At 43.1% G+C, this 16,319-nt stretch overlaps 1 protein-coding gene across 1 annotated transcript in view; it reads left to right on the top strand.

Annotated features, from left to right (window-relative positions):
- Positions 1-16,319, top strand: part of DNAH3 (dynein axonemal heavy chain 3) — a 212,312-nt gene that overhangs the window by 140,346 nt on the left and 55,647 nt on the right. The window lies entirely within an intron of this gene.

Below are 16,319 nucleotides of genomic sequence, written 5' to 3'. Positions count from 1 at the left end.
CGACTGGTTTCTGAGCAACGTTGCTCATCGTTCCATGATGACAGGCAGCTCCCAACGGGGAGGAAGGCGGCCTCCCCAGGTGAGCTCCCGCCAGGGAAGAAGTGCTTCTTTAATCAGAACCACGCAGCCATGGCTAGCAGAGCAGGATTCATATTCTCACAATGCTAGCTGGTTCCCCAGACTCTACTGCTGCCCATTTTCAATGTGACATTTTTTTCTTTGCAAAATTACCTGTAATGCCCTCAAATGGGCTTCAGGAAACAAAACGAGAAGTGTAGCCACTTTGTCTGTCTACCCCCTTCTAGTCCCGTTCTGTGTGTTCACTGGGTCAGATTGTGATTAAGGAATTAATATTCCTTTTCACTTTGTCATTGAATTCTAATATGATATTGGAACATTTACAACTTTGCTATATACATCACCTTCAAAATGATCACTTTAATGCTCTATTAATATTGTCTTATATGTGTGACACCATTTACTAAAAGATTGAAAGATGTTTTTAAGTAGCTTTTACTATTTTTTTCTTACCACCCAACTAATACATTACATAAAATTTAGAAAAGACGGAGAAGGGAATAGAAGAAAACAAAGATCAATGGTAATCCCACTATCTGGAAATAATCCCTTTTTAGTTTTTCTTCGTTTCCTGTATTTCTGTTACAAAAAGAGGATCATACGTAAGTACTTCCAAACAGTGTTACTTCTTATGGTTATAGAAAACATGCATGAAGGCCAGTAGCACCTCCCGCGGTGACGGTGGTGTTGTATGTAAGAGAGCTGGGCTGCACGGATGTGTCGCCGGCATCCTGCACGCCTGCTGTGCTGCCCGCCGTCTCCCCGCGGAGGCGCACGCGGCCCTGGGCCAGCCATTAGTTAGAGAGGAGTATGTGCATTCTTTTCCCCCTTTTTTGGGAGGGAGGGGAATTTTATTCTTCTATCTTTTACCATAGTAAAACTACATATCCCAAAATTTACCATTTAACCGTTTTTCAATGTGCCGTCAGTGGTATTAATACATTGACATTGTGGTCCAACCACCACCTTCATCTACAGAACGTTTCTCACGGCCCAGACTGAACTCCGCATCCTCCTTTCCCAGCCCGGCCCCGGCCACATCCACTTACCTTCCTGTCTCTACACGTTGGACTACTCCAGGACCCTCATAGAAATAGAATCATATAGTATTTGTCCTTCTTTGACTAGTTTATTTTCTTAGCATAATGTCTCCCAAGTTTATCCATGCTGTAGCGTGTGTCAGAACTTCCTTCCTTTTTAAGGCCGAGTAATGCTCCATTGTTTAATGCACAGGCAACATTTTTCCATCCATTTATCGGCCGATGGGCACTTGGGTTGCTTCCGCTATTGGCTCTCGTGAGTAATGCTATTATGAGCATGGGTGCGCAGATACCTGTGTGAGTCTCGTGCTTTCTGTTCTTTTGGAAATGTGCCCAAAAGTTGAGTTCCTGGGTGCTATGGTCATTTATGTTTAATTTTCTTGAGGAGCTGCCATTATGTCTTCCATGCTGGTTGCACCATTTTGTATCCCCACCAGCAATGCACACGAGTTCCAATGACTCCACACCCTCATGTTCTGTTGTTTTGTTTTGTTTATAGTGGCCATCCTGATGGGTGTGAGTTCATTTTTAATTTCTTAAGAAAAAGCACGAATGGATCATATGATAAAAAAGATATAACTCCTGGCAACTACTGGTCATATTACTGTCTCTGTTGCGTTTCCTTTTCCAGGGGGTGATCTGTTTGGAATCCTACAGTACTCAGGCTTTTCAGATTGGGCCTGCTCCCTAGTACGTTTCCTTCATGTCTTTTGTGCCTTCATAGCTCCGTTCTTTTTATCACTGAACGATGTTCCATCGTGTGGATATTTATCAGTATATCTGTTGAAGAATGTTCTTGCTTATTCCAGTTTTTAGAAAGTAGGAGTAAAGCAGCTACAAACACTTGTGTAAAGGTTTAGTGTAGACCTAAGTTTTCGGTTCATTTGGTAAATGCCCTGGAACACAGCAGTGGGGCGTATGGTGAACTGTGTGTAGCATTGTAAGAAACTGCCCAACTGTCTCCATAGTGGCTGCACCATTTTATGTTCCCACCAGGAGTGAGCGAGACATCCTGCTGCCCACATCTCCGTCAGCATTTCGTGTTGGCAGTGTGTTGGATTGTAGCCATTCTAACAGGTGTGTTTTCGTTTACAGTTCTCTGATGGCGTGTGATGTTTGCCATCTGTATAACTTCTTTGGTGAGATTTCCTTCAGATCCTTTACCCATTTTTTAAATGGGTTGTTTGTTTTCTTTTTATTGAGTTTTAAGAGTTCTTTATATATTTTAGATATAAGTCCTTTATCAGATATATATTCTACAGTATTTTCTCCCAGACTATGGCTTGTCTTTTCATTCTTTTAACAGTGTCTTTTGCAGAGAAGATGTTTTTAACTTTAATAAAGTTTAACTTACCAATTTTTTTCTTTCACAAATTATGTTTTTTGTGCTGTATTTAAAAAGTCACCATCAGGGAGTGGGGTGGGGGGGGGGGGACAGTGGTAAGATATGTACACATATAATACCTTAATAAAAAAATGGCGGGAAAAAGTCACCATCAAATCCAATGTCACCTAGATTTTTTCCTATGCTATCTTTTAAAAGTTTTGTGTTTACATTTAAATTCACCCTCCATTTTTTTTTGTGACATGTATAAGATTTATGTCTACATTTTTCCCATAATGTTTATGCATTCATTTGTTGAAAAGACTACTCTTCTCTGTTGAATTGTCTTTGCTCCTTTTTCAAATATCACTTCACTATATTTGTGGGCTTATTTCTGATCCCTCTTCTAGTCTTTTTGATTGATCTATTTGCCTATTCTGTTATCAAACAAGACTTGATTACTCAGTTTCATACTAAGTCTTGAAGTTGGGTAATGTCATTCCTCCAACTTTGTTTTTCTTCGATATTGTGTTGGCTATTCTGGTTATTTTACCATTCCATATAAACTTAGAAACAATTTGTTGATCTCCACAAAATAACTTGCTGTAATTTTTATTGGGGTTGTGTTGAAGCTATAGACCAAGTTGGAAAGAACAGACATCTTTAACAATTTTAAGTCTTCCCAACAATAAACATGGATTATATCTCCATTTATTTAGATATTCTTTGATTTCCTTCATTGACATTTTAGTTTTTCTCATGTTACTCTTGTAAAAAATATAATAAATATATTTTCATTGTATTTATGCCTAAGTATTTCATTATTTTGCTGTAAATGTAAATGGTGGCTTTTTATTTCAAATTCCAATTTTTATTTCTGGTATATAGGAAAGCAATTGAATTTTGTATATTAAGCTTGTGTCCTACCACCTTTCTGTAATAACTATATGTTCTAGGAGTTTTTTGTTGATTTTTAAAAAATTCTTTAATAGAAAATCATGTCACAGTTTTATTTCTTTCTTCCCAAATTTTAATTTTATTTTCTTGTCTTATTGCTTTAGCTATGACTTCCTGTATGATATTGAATAGGAGTGGTAAGAGGAGCATCCTTATCTTGCTCCCAATCTTAGCGGGAAAGCATCTGGTTCCTGACCCTAAGTATAACGTTAGGTGTGTGGTTGATATTCTTTATCAAGTCAGGAAGTTCCCCTCTATTTCTTGTTTGCTGTGAGTTTTTATCATGAATGGGTGTTGGATTTTTGTCAAATGTTTTCATGTGATTTTTCTTCTTTAGCCTGTTGATGTGATGAATTATATTAATTGATTTTCTTTTTTTAATGTATTTGAGAGAGGAGGGGGAGGGAAAGAGAGGAGGGAGGGAGAGGGAGAGAGAGAAAGAGAAAAAGATCAATTTGTTGTCTCACTTATTTATGCTTTCATTGGTTGCTTCTTGTATGTGCCCTGACTGGGGAATCAAGCCCGCAACCTTGGTTTATCAGGACGACCTTGGTTTAACCAACTGAGCTGCCTGGCCAGGGCCACAGTCATTGATTTTCAAATGCTGAACCAGCCTTACATACTTGAAATAAATCCCAAGTATTATACACCACTTGGCCGTGTTGTATAATTTTTTTTATACGTATATTGTTGGCTTTGGTTTGCTAATATTTTGTTAAGGATTTTTGCATCTGTGTTGATGAGCAATCATTGGTTTTTGGTTTTCCTTTCTTGTAATGTTTTTGTCTGTTTTGGTATCAGGGTAATGCTGGCCTCATAGAAGTGTTAGAAAATACTCCCTCTGCTTCTATCTTCTGCTAGAGAATCGGTATCACTTTTTCCTTAAGTGTTTGGTAGAATTCACCAGTGACCAATCTGGGCCTGGTGCTTTCTCTTTTGACATGTTATTAATTGTTAATTCAATTTCTTTAAGAGATATAGACCTATTCAAAAAATCTATTTCTCCTTATATGAGGTTTTCTTTTGTCTGTCTCTATTTTTATTAAATGTTTATTATTGGAAGTATTTTATATGTCCCCTTTTTCCCCCATTGACCTCTCCTCATCCCGCCCCAACCCCCACCACCCACCCCCAGCCATCACCACCCTATTGTCTGTGTCCTATATGACTTTTGATAGATAGGCTTTCAAGAAACTGGTCTATTTCATCTAGGTTATCAAATTTGTGGTCATAAAGTTGGTCATGATATTCCTTTATTGTCCTTTCAACGTCCAAGGAATGGGTAGCACTGACTCCACTTTCATTTCTGATGCTAGTCATTTGTGTCTTCTCTCTTTCCTGGTTAGCCGGGCTAGAGGTTTGTCGATTTTATTAGTATCTCAAAGGAATTGCTTTTACTTTTTAATTTTTCTCTATTAATTTTTTGTTTTTAATTTAATTAATCTCTGCTCTAATTTTTATTATTTTTCTTCAGCTTTCTTTGGATTTAATTTGTTCTTCTTTTTCTAGTTTAATTGCATTGTAGTCTGAGAGTACACACGGTATGATTTCTATTCTATTCTTAAATATTTAAGGTGGGTTTTATGGTCTAGCTTAGTGAATGTTCCACATAAGCTTGAGAATATATTCTGCTGCCATTGATGAAGTCATGTAACATGTCAGTTGGATCCAGTTGAATGGTTATGCTCCTGCTCAGTTTAACCACCTCCTCACTCTGTTCTGCCTGCTACCTGCCAGTCACTGACAGAGGCGCCTTGAAGCCCTCAGCTTAACAGCTCCAGCCAGCCTCTCAGCAACTCTCTGTAGATTTGCCTTTTCTGGACATTGTATACACGTGGAGCCGTATGCTATGTGGGCTCTTGTGCCTGGCTTTGAGTGTGCTTTCTTATCACCGCCTTCAAAAGCTTCACGTGCCTTCCAGCCTTTCCACCAGGGCCCAGGGTAAAATTCTCGTGGCGAGAGCTTCCGGGCCTTCACTGACCTCAGGGCCATTGGGACATTGCTGGGCTCTTCGTGATCCAGGAGCCACGTGGTGAATGGGCCTCTCACATACATGCTGGAGGGCCTGCAGGGGAGCACGCGTCCAGGGAAGCAAACAGGCCTCCGAGGGTGTTGGGTTCACATCCTCTGACATGAATCCTGGCTTGTCAACCAGGGGTTTGTTTGTTCAGAGACTGCTTTATGTCGCCCTCTATTGTGTGCCTCTGAAAGCTCACTCACTGCTCTGTGGGAAATTTACCTCCTCTCCCACGGGAAGGAGAGGAAATAGAGCTGCTGGGTAGTCAGAGGTGATAGAAGCCCCTTGTCTTCCTGTATTTCTACTGTTTCCCCTTCCTGGCCTGGCACCTGGACCAGAGGGTGAGCTACACTCACAGTGTAGAGTGAACAGGAATCACTCTGATGAGAGCCAGGCACCTAGAGTTCAATGTTATCAGGGGCTTTCTGTGTGCCCAGAGCCATGCTCAATGTTTGACACAACTATCTATGCACCCTCCGCAGTGATTTTCTAAGTTTGACATAAAATCAGGCCCATCTTACAGATGCCCAAACGGTATAGGTTATACAGCTGGTAAATCTACTTTTACTCGGTTGAATCTCAAGCCACAAAGCTAATAACATCAGTAAGGGAGAGGGGATAAATGCTTTTCTGAATCATGCTTTTAGTCTTTTTTTTTTTTTTTTTTTTGTAAAAACAAGTCAGTTCTGCTAAATAAAAATAACCAAAAATATCTCTTTGTTCATACCTCCCTTTCACAAGTATTTCAGATTTCAAAAAATTTTTTTCTTTCTTGTCCATCTGCTTTTATCCCTTCACATAGTTGCCATAATGGTACATATTCCATTTTTTATTCTATTTTTATCTGTCACATTTTCTGAGAGCATTTTCCTGGTATTAGTTTGTGTAACTATCATTCTAATTGACTGCAAAATATTTCATTCATCTTATATGACACTAGAGGCCCGGTGAATGAAATTCATGCACGGGGAGGGGGGGTGTCCCTCAGCCCAGCCTGCACCGTCTCCAATCTGGGACCCTTCAAGGGATGTCCGACTGATCATTTAGGCCCAGTGCCACCGGGATCAGGCCTAAAGGGGCAGTCGGACATCCCTCTCACAATCCAGGAGGTGAGGATTGCTCCTCCCCTGCAGGCCTTGTCCCCCGCAACTGCCCTCTCCTGCTCCCAACCACTTGCCTGCCTGTCTGCCTGATTGCCCTAACCGCTTCTGCCTGCCAGCCTGATCACCCCCTAACCACTCCCCTGCCAGCCTGATCGATGCCTAACTGCTCCCCTGCCGGCCAGATTGCCCCCAACTGCCCTCCCCTGCAGGTCTGGTCCCCCCCAAACTGTCCTCCCCTGCAGGCCTGGTCCCCCCCCCAGCTGTCCTCCCATGCAGGCCTGGTTCCCCCCCAGCTGTCCTCCCCTGCAGGCCTTGTTCCCCCCAACTGCCCTCCCCTGCAGGCCTGGTCCCCCCCAACTGCCCTCCCATGCAGGCCTTGTCCCCCCCCTAGCTGCCCTCCCCTGCAGGCCTGGTCTGCCCCAACTGCCCTCCCCTGCAGGCCTGGTCGCCCCCAACTGCCCTCCCCTGCAGGCCTGGTTCCCCCTAACTGCCCTCCCCTGCAGGTCTGGCCCCCCCCCTCAACTGCCCTCCCCTGGCCTGGTTGCTCCCAACTGCCCTTCCCTGTTGGCTTGGTCACCCCCAACTGCCCTGGTCCCCCCCAACTGCCCTCCCCTGCAGGCCTGGTCCCCCCCAACTGCCCTCCCCTACAGGTCTGGGTCCCCCCGCAACTGCTCTTCCCTGCAGGCCTGGTTGCCCCCAACTGCCCTCCTCTGCTGGCCTGTTCCTCGGAGGTTAAACAGTTCCTCGGAGGTTAAAATACAGTCACCCCTAACTGCCCTCCCCTGCAGGCCTGATCGCCCCCAACTGCCCTCCCCTGCTGGCCATCTTGTGGTAGCCATCTTATGTCCACATGGGTGTGGCCATCTTTGACCACATGGGGGCGGCCATCTTGTGTATTGGAGTGATGGTCAATTTGCATATTACCTCTTTATTATATAGGATCATTGTGACTGAGCTCCTGATGTGAGACATAAATTATTTCTAAATTTTTTCTATCACAGAGGGTTCGTGCATAGAGATTATTTTCATTGTGAATTATTTCTGTTTCGTGTTTTTGTTGTTAATCCTCACCCAAGGATATTTTTCATTGATTTTTAGAGAGAGTGGAATGGAGGGGGAAAGACAGAGAGAGAGAAATATGAATGTGAGAGAGACACATTGATTGGTTGCCTCTGGCCAGCACTGGAGATAGAGCCTGCAACCAAGGTGTGTGCCCTTGACTGGAATAGAGCCTGGGATCTTCAGTCCATGGGCCGATGCTTTATCACCTGAGCCAAACCATCTAGGGCTCATTGTGAATTATTTCTTATGATAAGTTCCCAGAAGTAGGATTTCTGAATTAGACTAGAGCCATCTTGTAGCTCTGTAAGCAGGGCCAGATGGCTTCCTAAAAGTGCTGTATCAGAATATATGTCGGACAACAGAAGCTCCCTCCTTTAATACCTAATGAAATGAACAATCACAATAATTTTAAGCTTAAAAAGTCCCCAGCAATAACTAAAGAAAACATTACAACCTGATTCTATGAACATTGAAAAGTGGTGGGCAGGGGAGGAACAATAGAGCTGTCCCCACACAGAACCCACCACCCCACGGTCCTCCTAAGAGTGCTGCTGAGAGGAAAGGGGTGCGTTGACAAAACTGAGAGTTCTCGCTGCTGATCACCAGTGTGGGCCAAGTGCCCTCCAATGGAGACTGGGCAGCTGTGAAAAATGTCTAAGAGAGGCCTCCAAGCCTGAGACCGCCGCATTGTGCAGAACCTTAGTAGACGTGGGAGAGACGCCAGGGTTTGCACCTTCCAGAACTCTGCGCAAGGTCAGGGGTGTGCGCCGAGTCCTACAGGAGTGTGGGCATGTTGCTAGCTGGGAGGGGGGCAGTGCATTGGACTGACAGTTCAAGAAATTTGGCCACATTTTAGAAAGCTAATACAGAGCCCAGGCTTCCCAGCAAGGGCAACTGCGCATTCGTTTCTGCCCAAACCCTGCAACCTCAGGCTACAGAAAAGAAGGCCATGCACCAATTCTTTAGTTGTAGTCAGGAAAGTACTAGAGATAAATCAGCCCCAAATAATGTTGGGAAAGATGTCAAGAAGTTCCTGATTATATCAGAGCAATGGTACAGCAACAATGCAAATGAGAGAGAGAAAGGGAGGGAGGGAGGGAGGGAGGGAGGGAGGGAGGGAGGGAGGGAGGGAGGGAGGGAGGGAGGGGAAGAGAGAGAGAATCTAAATGACAGTGTGACCTAAGAAACAGAAAATATTTCTGCTGCAAGAACTTAGTGATAAAATGAATTTAATTTTCTTAAAAGTTCATGGATGAATCTTGCAGAAGGATAGATATAGAGATATTAATGGAATAGAATTGAGCGTCCAGAAATAAGCCTCTTAGGTTTATGGTAACTTGACTTTCAGCAAGATACTAGGATAATTAAATGGGAAAAGAGTATTCTTTTCAGCAAATGGTATTGAGACAACTGGAGATTTACATGTAAAATGATGAATTGGACCTGTCCTTCACACCATAGTCAAAAATGAACTCAAAATGGATTAAAAAACTAAATTCACAAGTTAAAATTATAAAATCCTTATAAGAAGACATAGGTGCAGGTCTCCATGACCTTGGACTAAGGGGTAGAGTCTTAGGACACCAAGGCACAAGCAACAAAAGGGAAAAATAGGGAAACTGAACTTTATCCAAATTAAATGCTTTGTGTCCCAAAGGACAGAATAAAGAAAAGTGAAAAGACAACCACAAATACCAGGGAAATTTTTATAAATCATACATCTCATTAGGGACTTGTATTTATAATACATACAGAAGTACTACAACCCAATCATAAAAGGACAAATCAGCCCATTAAAAATGGGCAAAGGAAAAGACATTTTTTCAAAGAAGATAAAGAGCCAATAAGCCCCTGACAAGATGCTCCCCACAATTAGCCACCAGGGAATTGCAAATGTGAACACAGTGAGACACCGTCTCACCGCCGGGTGAGAATAATGAAAAGATGGAAAGCAACACGTGTTGGCACAGCCAGGAAGATGGGAGCCTCCCGCGCCTGGTGGAAAGGGAGCGGTCGGCAGCTTTGGGAAGCAGAATTTGCCGGTTCCTCGGAGGTTAAAATGCAGTCACCATATTGTTGTGGGAGAATTGAACTTCACAGCCAGTGGGAGAGGGGTGCTCGGGCACGGCTGAAATGGGAATTTTCAGAGGCCCCACGGAGAAGGAGATGGTAAAAGACTTTACTTGTTTGGAGTTACATTCCTTGGGTTCCAGTCCTGAACCCAGTCCTGGAAAAGGGCAGCGGTGGGGTCAGCAGAGCCAGAAGCAGGGCCAGTGCAGAGTCTCCGTTCCAGGGTGCAGCCGGCCCAGCTCAGCATCAGGCCCAGCTCAGCATCAGGCCCAGCTCAGCATCAGGCAGATTTGCAGGGCGAATGCAGGCGAATGCAGGGGAATGTGCCCCACGCAGCAGGAGTCCCGAGAGTGCCTAGGGCTCAGTGCCCAGAGAGCGCTCCTTGGGCCAGGAATCTAAACATTCTGGTTTCATGCCCTGGCAGTGGCCACGCCCATTCTGGCCATGACCTGTTCCCAGGTGTGACTGACAGTAGGCACCTTCCCACTGGGCATGCGTCTATTATCCAGTCCCTGCCCCAGCCACAGCGGAACAGACCTGGGAGTGGTCCCTGCAGCCTCCTGGGAACCCGTGTGGATGGTGGCCTGTGTTAGCTGCCTCCCCTGCGTGCCTTCCTGTCAGTCATAACCAGGTTATTAACAGTGTCACCATGACTGGCAATTCCACTCCATATACCCACACAAAAAGTTGCACAAATGTTCATAGAAGGATTATTAATAACTAGAGGCCCAGCGCATGAAATTTGTGTACGGGGGAGAGGGAGCCCTCAGCCCGGCCTGCACCCTCTTCAATCCGAGACCCCTCAGGGGATGTCCGACTGCTGGTTTAGGCCCCATCCAGGCAGTTGGACATCCCTCTCGCAATCTGGGACCGCTGGCTACTAACGACTTGCCTGCCTACTGGCTTGATCACCACCTAATGGCTCCCCTACTGGCCTCATGGCCCCCAACTGCCCTCCCCTCCAGGCCTGATCACCCCTAACTGCCTCTGCCTTGACCCCCACCACCATGACTTTGTCCAGAAGGAAGTTGGACAGTAGGAAGATGTCTGGTCTCCCGGTCTAATTAGCCTATTACCCTTTTATTAGTATAGATGGTCAAAAAGTGAACACAATCCACTGATGAGTGAATAAGTAAAATATAATGCACCCATGCAATGGGATATTACTCAACAATAAAAAGAAGTGAGTAACAATACTTGCTACAACATGGATGAACCTCCAAAACATTATGATAAATGAAAGAAGCCAGTCACAAAAGGACACATATTGTATGATTTCATTTATGTGAAATGTCCAGAACAGGCAATTCTATAGGAGCAGAAAGATTAGTGGTTACCCAGTGCTGTGAGAGCGGTGAGGGTCGGAGGGGGCTTTCAGTGGTGACAGATAAGAGGTATGGGGTTTCCTTTTGGTCATGAAATGTCTTAAAATCAGTTATGGTGATGACTGTATAGCTCTGTGACTATTAGTATATTCACAATTACATATATTTTTAGTAAACCGTTTAATTGTATACTTGAAATGGGTGAATTATATGGCATGTGAATTGTATCTCAATAAAGCTATCTATTTTATTTTTTATTTTTTAAAATATATTTTTATTGATTTCAGAGAGGAAGGGAGAGGGAGAGAGAGAGAGACCGAAACATCAATGATAAGAGAGAATAATTGATCAGCTGCCTCCTGCATGCCCCACACTGGGGATTGAGCCTGCAGCCCTGGCATGTGCCCCAACTGGGAATTGAACTGTGACCTCCTGGTTCATAGGTCAATGCTCAACCCCTGAGCCATGCCAGCCAGGCAAATCTATCTTTTTAAATTACAGTTTACATTCAATATTATTTTGAATTAGTTTCAGGTGTACAGTATAGTAGTCAGACAATCATACACTTCACAAAATGCTTCCTTGGCATTTCCAGTCCCCACCTGGCACTATACATAGTTAATACAATTTTATTGACTCTATTCCCTATACTGTACTTACAGCTCTGTGACTATTTTTTAACTATCAATTTGAACTTCTTTTTTTAAAAAAATATTTTTATTGATTTCTGAGAGGAAGGGAGAGGGAGAGAGAGATATAAACATCAATGATGAGAGGGAACCATCAATCAGCTGCCTCTTGCACGCCCCCAATGAGGATGGAGCCCTCAACCTGGGCATGTGCCCTGACCGAAATCGAACCATGACCTCCTGGTTCATAGGTTGATGCTCAACCACTGAACCATGCCAGTCAGGCCCAATGTGTACTTCTTAATCCCTTCACCTTTTACATCCATCCCTCCAAACTACCTCCTCTCTGGCAACTATCAGGCTGTTCTCTGCATCTATGAGTCTGTTTCAACTTTATTCCTTTACTAGAGGCCCAGTGCATGAAATTCGTGCATGGAGAGGGGGTTCCCTCAACTCAGCCTGCATCCTCTCCAATTGGGGACCCCTTGCAGGATGTCCGACTGCCATTTTAGGCCTGATCCCTATCAGGCCTAAACCGGCAGTCAGATATCCCTCTCACAATCTGGGACCACTGGCTCCTAATTGCTCACCTGCCTGCCAGCCTGATCACCCCTAACTGCCCTCTCCTGCAGGCCTGATGTTGCCCCCAACTGCCCTCCTCTGCTGGCCAATTTGGTTCTAATTGGTCGGTTCCTATGCCAGCATCAAAAGCTTCACCTCCTAGCCCTAACCGGTTTGGCTCAGTGGATAGAGTGTCAGCCTGTGGACTGAAAGGTCCCAGGTTCGATTCCGATCAAGGGCATGTACCTTGGTTGTGGGCACATCCCCAGTAGGGGGTGTGCAGGAGGCAGCTGAACGATGTTTCTCTCCCATCGATGTTTCTAACTTTCTATCCCTCTCCCTTTCTTTCTGTAAAAAATCAATAAAATATATTTTAAAAAAAATCTTCACCTCCTAGGCAGCCATTGGCTCCCCATAGCACCCAGATTTGGTTCTGATTGGTCAGTTTCAATGCCAGTCAGCGTCAAAAGCTCCACCTTCTAGGCAGCCATTGGCTCCCCACAGCACACAGATTTGGTTCTCATTGGTCGGTTCCTATGCCAATCAGCATCTCCAGGCCTATTTCTGGGCCTGATCAAAGAGGCGGGGATTAACAGCAGCCCCTGCGGAGGCCAGGAGAGAAAGAAAAGCCTGGCTGCTGGTGAAGATCAGAAAGAAAGAGGGAGAGGAAGAGAGAGGTAAGTACACTGATCAACAGCTTCCACTGAGGCTGCAGATCAGACCCTGACTCACTTTCTGGGTCTCAGCCACCTGGGCAGTCAGTGCTGGGTTGCCAGGCTGCAGCTGGGCAACCCAGCGCTGACTTCCAGATGGTCTGTGTTTGGTCGCAGGCTCGGCCCCTTCCCAAGCCTAAAGCCTCCGCCCCAGGCTTTAGGCTTGGGAAGCGGGCACCCCCGTCCCTCTGATTGCAGGCTCGGCCCCTTCCCAAGCCTAAGGAAGGCGCCCCCCCTCCCCGCCAATGGCTGGCTGGGAGTGACCTCGGTGCCGAGGAGTTTCCCAGGACCCAGGTATGTATGCAAATTAACCGCCATCTTTGTTGGGTTAATTTGCATACTCTGATTGGCTGTGGGTGTAGCGGAGGTATGGTCAATTTACATGTTTCTCTATTATTAGGTAAGATTTCATTCCTTAGATTTCACATATAAGTGAAGTCATATGGTATTTGTCTTTCTCTGTCTGACTTAACTTCACTTAGCAAAAAAAACACTAGGTTCATTTTGCTGACACAAATAAGATTTTATTATTTTTCATGGCTGAGTAATATTCCATTATTTCTGTGCACCACTACCTTTTGATCCATTTGTCTTTCTAAGGGTATTTGAGTTGCTTCCATATCTTGTTTACTGTAAATAGCACTGCAGTGAACACAGTAGTACATATATTCTTTCAACTTAGGGTTTGGGGTTTCTTCAGACATATACCCAGAAGTGGAATCACTGGGTCATGAGACAGCTCCATTTTTAATGTTTTTATCTTTATTGTTGAAAGTATTACAGATGTCCCCTTTTTTCCCCCTGACCCCTTCCAGCCTGCACCTGCCCCCCACCCATTTTTAACTTTTTGAGGACCCTCCATACTGTTTTCCATAGTGGCTGCACCAGTCTGCATTCTCACCAGCACTGCATGAGGGTTCGCTTTTCTCAACATCCTTGCCAATACTTGTTGTTTGTCGATTGATGATAGCCATTCTGATCAGTGTCACGGGACATCTCATTGTGGTTTTAATTTGCATCTCTCTGATGATTAGTGATGTTGAGCATCTTTTCATATGTCTATCGGCCTATATATCCTCTTTAAAGAAGTGTCTATTCAGATCCTCTGCCCATTTTTTAATTGGACTGTTTGTATTTTTGGTATTGAATTATCTGAGTTCCTTATAAATTTTCAATATTAACACTGTATCACTGAAAAATATATTCTCCTATTCAGTAGGTTTTCTTTTTGTTTTGTTGATAATTTTTTTACTGTGCAAAAACATTTTTGTTTGATATAGTCCTATTGGTTTATTTTTTATTTATTTATTTTTGCTTCCCTTACCTGAGGAGATATATCAGAAAAAAATATTGCGAAGAGAAATATCAGACACTTTACTTCCTGTTTCTTCTAGGACTTTTATGATTTAGAGTCTTACATTTAAGGCTCTAATTCATTTTTAGTTTATTCTTAAATATGGTGTAAGAAGCTGATCTATTTTAGTGTGTTGTTTTTTGTGTGGGGTTTGTTGTATGTACTGTTCAATCTTATCAACACCATTTATTGAATAGACTGTCTTTACTCCATTGTATGTTCTTGCCTCAATTAATCATATAGGCATAGGTTTATTCTGGGCTCTCTATTCTGTTCCATTGATCTATATATCTGTTTTATGTCCATACCATGCTGTTTTTTTAAAATATATATTCATTGGTTCCAGAGAGGAAAAGAGATGGAAACATCAATAATTAGAGAGAATCATTGATCAGCTGCCTCTTGCATGTTCTCCATTGGGGCTCAAACACGCAACCTGGGCATATGCCATGACCAGGAATCAAAACATGACCTCTTGGTTCATAGGTCAACGCTCAACCACTGAACCACGCTGGCCGGGCCATACCATGCTGTTTTGATTAGTATAGCCTAGGAGCATAGTGTGATATCAAGTAGTGTGATACCACCAACTTTGTTCTTCTTTCTAAAGATTGCTATGCCTATTTGCAACCTTTTGTAGTTCCATATGTATTTTTTTGATTATTTATTCTAGTTCTGTGAAATACACCATTGGTATTTTGATAGGAATTGCATTGAATATATAGATTGTTTGGGGTAGTATAGACATTTTAATTCTTCCAATCCATGAGCCTGGTGTATGCTTCCATTTATTTGTAGCTTCTCCAGTTTCTTTTGGGGGGTGGGATTGATTACAATTATCAATGGGATTGTTTTCTTTTTTTTAACCATTATTGTTGAGAGTGTTACCGGTGTCTCCCTCTTCACCCCCATTGCCCTCCTCCACCCAGTTCCTGCTCTGCCCCAGGCTTTCACCACCATATTGTCTGTGTCCACAGATTATGCATATATGCAAATAAGATCTTTGGTTAATCTCTTCCTGCACCCCTCTCACCCCTTCCCTCTGAGATTCATCAGTCTGTCCCTTGTTTCCATGCCTCTGATTCTATTTTATTCATCAGTTTATTTTGTTCATTAGATTTCTTGTTCATTTATCTGGGTTTTTAGATTCAACTGTTGATAGATATGTATTTATTGCCATTTTATTGTTCATATTTTTTTATCTTTTTTTTTTCTTCTTCTTCTTCCTCTTCTTAAAGAATACCCTTCAGCATTTCATGTAATACTGGTTTGGTGGTGATGAATTCCTCTAGCTTTTTCTTGTCTGTGAAGCTCTTTATCTGACTTTCAATTCTAAATGATAGTTTTGCTGGATAGAGTAATCTTAGTTGTAGGTCCTTGCTATTCATAATTTTGAATAGTTATTGCCTCTCCCTTCTGGCCTGCAAAGTTTCTCTATATAGAAATCAGTTGTATGGGTGCTCCCTCATAGGTAATTAACTGATTTTCTCTTGCTGTTTTTAAGATTCTCTTTTTGTCTTAAGCCCTTGGCATTTTCATTATGATGTGTCTTGGTGTGGGCCTCTTTGGGTTTTGCTTGTTTGGGACTCTCTGTGCTTCCTGGACTTGTAAGTCTATTTCTTTCACCAGGTAGGTGAAGTTTTCTATCATTATTTCTTCAAATAGGTTTCTAATGTCTTGCTATCTATCTTTTCCTTCTGGAACCCCCATAATGTGAATGTTGGTACACTTGAAGGTGCCCCAGAGGCTCCTTACACTATCTTCATATTTTTTGATTCTTTTTTCTTTTTGCTATTCTGATTGGGTGTTTTTTGCTTCCTCATATTCCAAATCATTGATGTGATTCTTGGAATCCTCTACTGTTGAATCCCTGTAAATTATTCTTCATTTCAGTTAGTGCATGCTTAATTTCTAACTGATACTTTTTCATGTCTTTGACATTCTCACTAAGATCCTTGAAAGTCTCACTAAGTCCCTAAAAGCTCTCATTAAGATCCTTGAGAAACCTTATAGCCATGTGTCTAGGTTTTGAACTCTATATCCAGTAGTTTGCTTGCTTCCATTTCTTTCATTTGTGACATGGTTC

This window comes from Eptesicus fuscus, chromosome 4, assembly GCF_027574615.1.
Source record: "Eptesicus fuscus isolate TK198812 chromosome 4, DD_ASM_mEF_20220401, whole genome shotgun sequence".
Taxonomy (NCBI): domain Eukaryota; kingdom Metazoa; phylum Chordata; class Mammalia; order Chiroptera; family Vespertilionidae; genus Eptesicus; species Eptesicus fuscus.
Note: the sequence above shows the minus strand (reverse complement) of the source record. Positions and strands in the feature narration are given on the sequence as shown.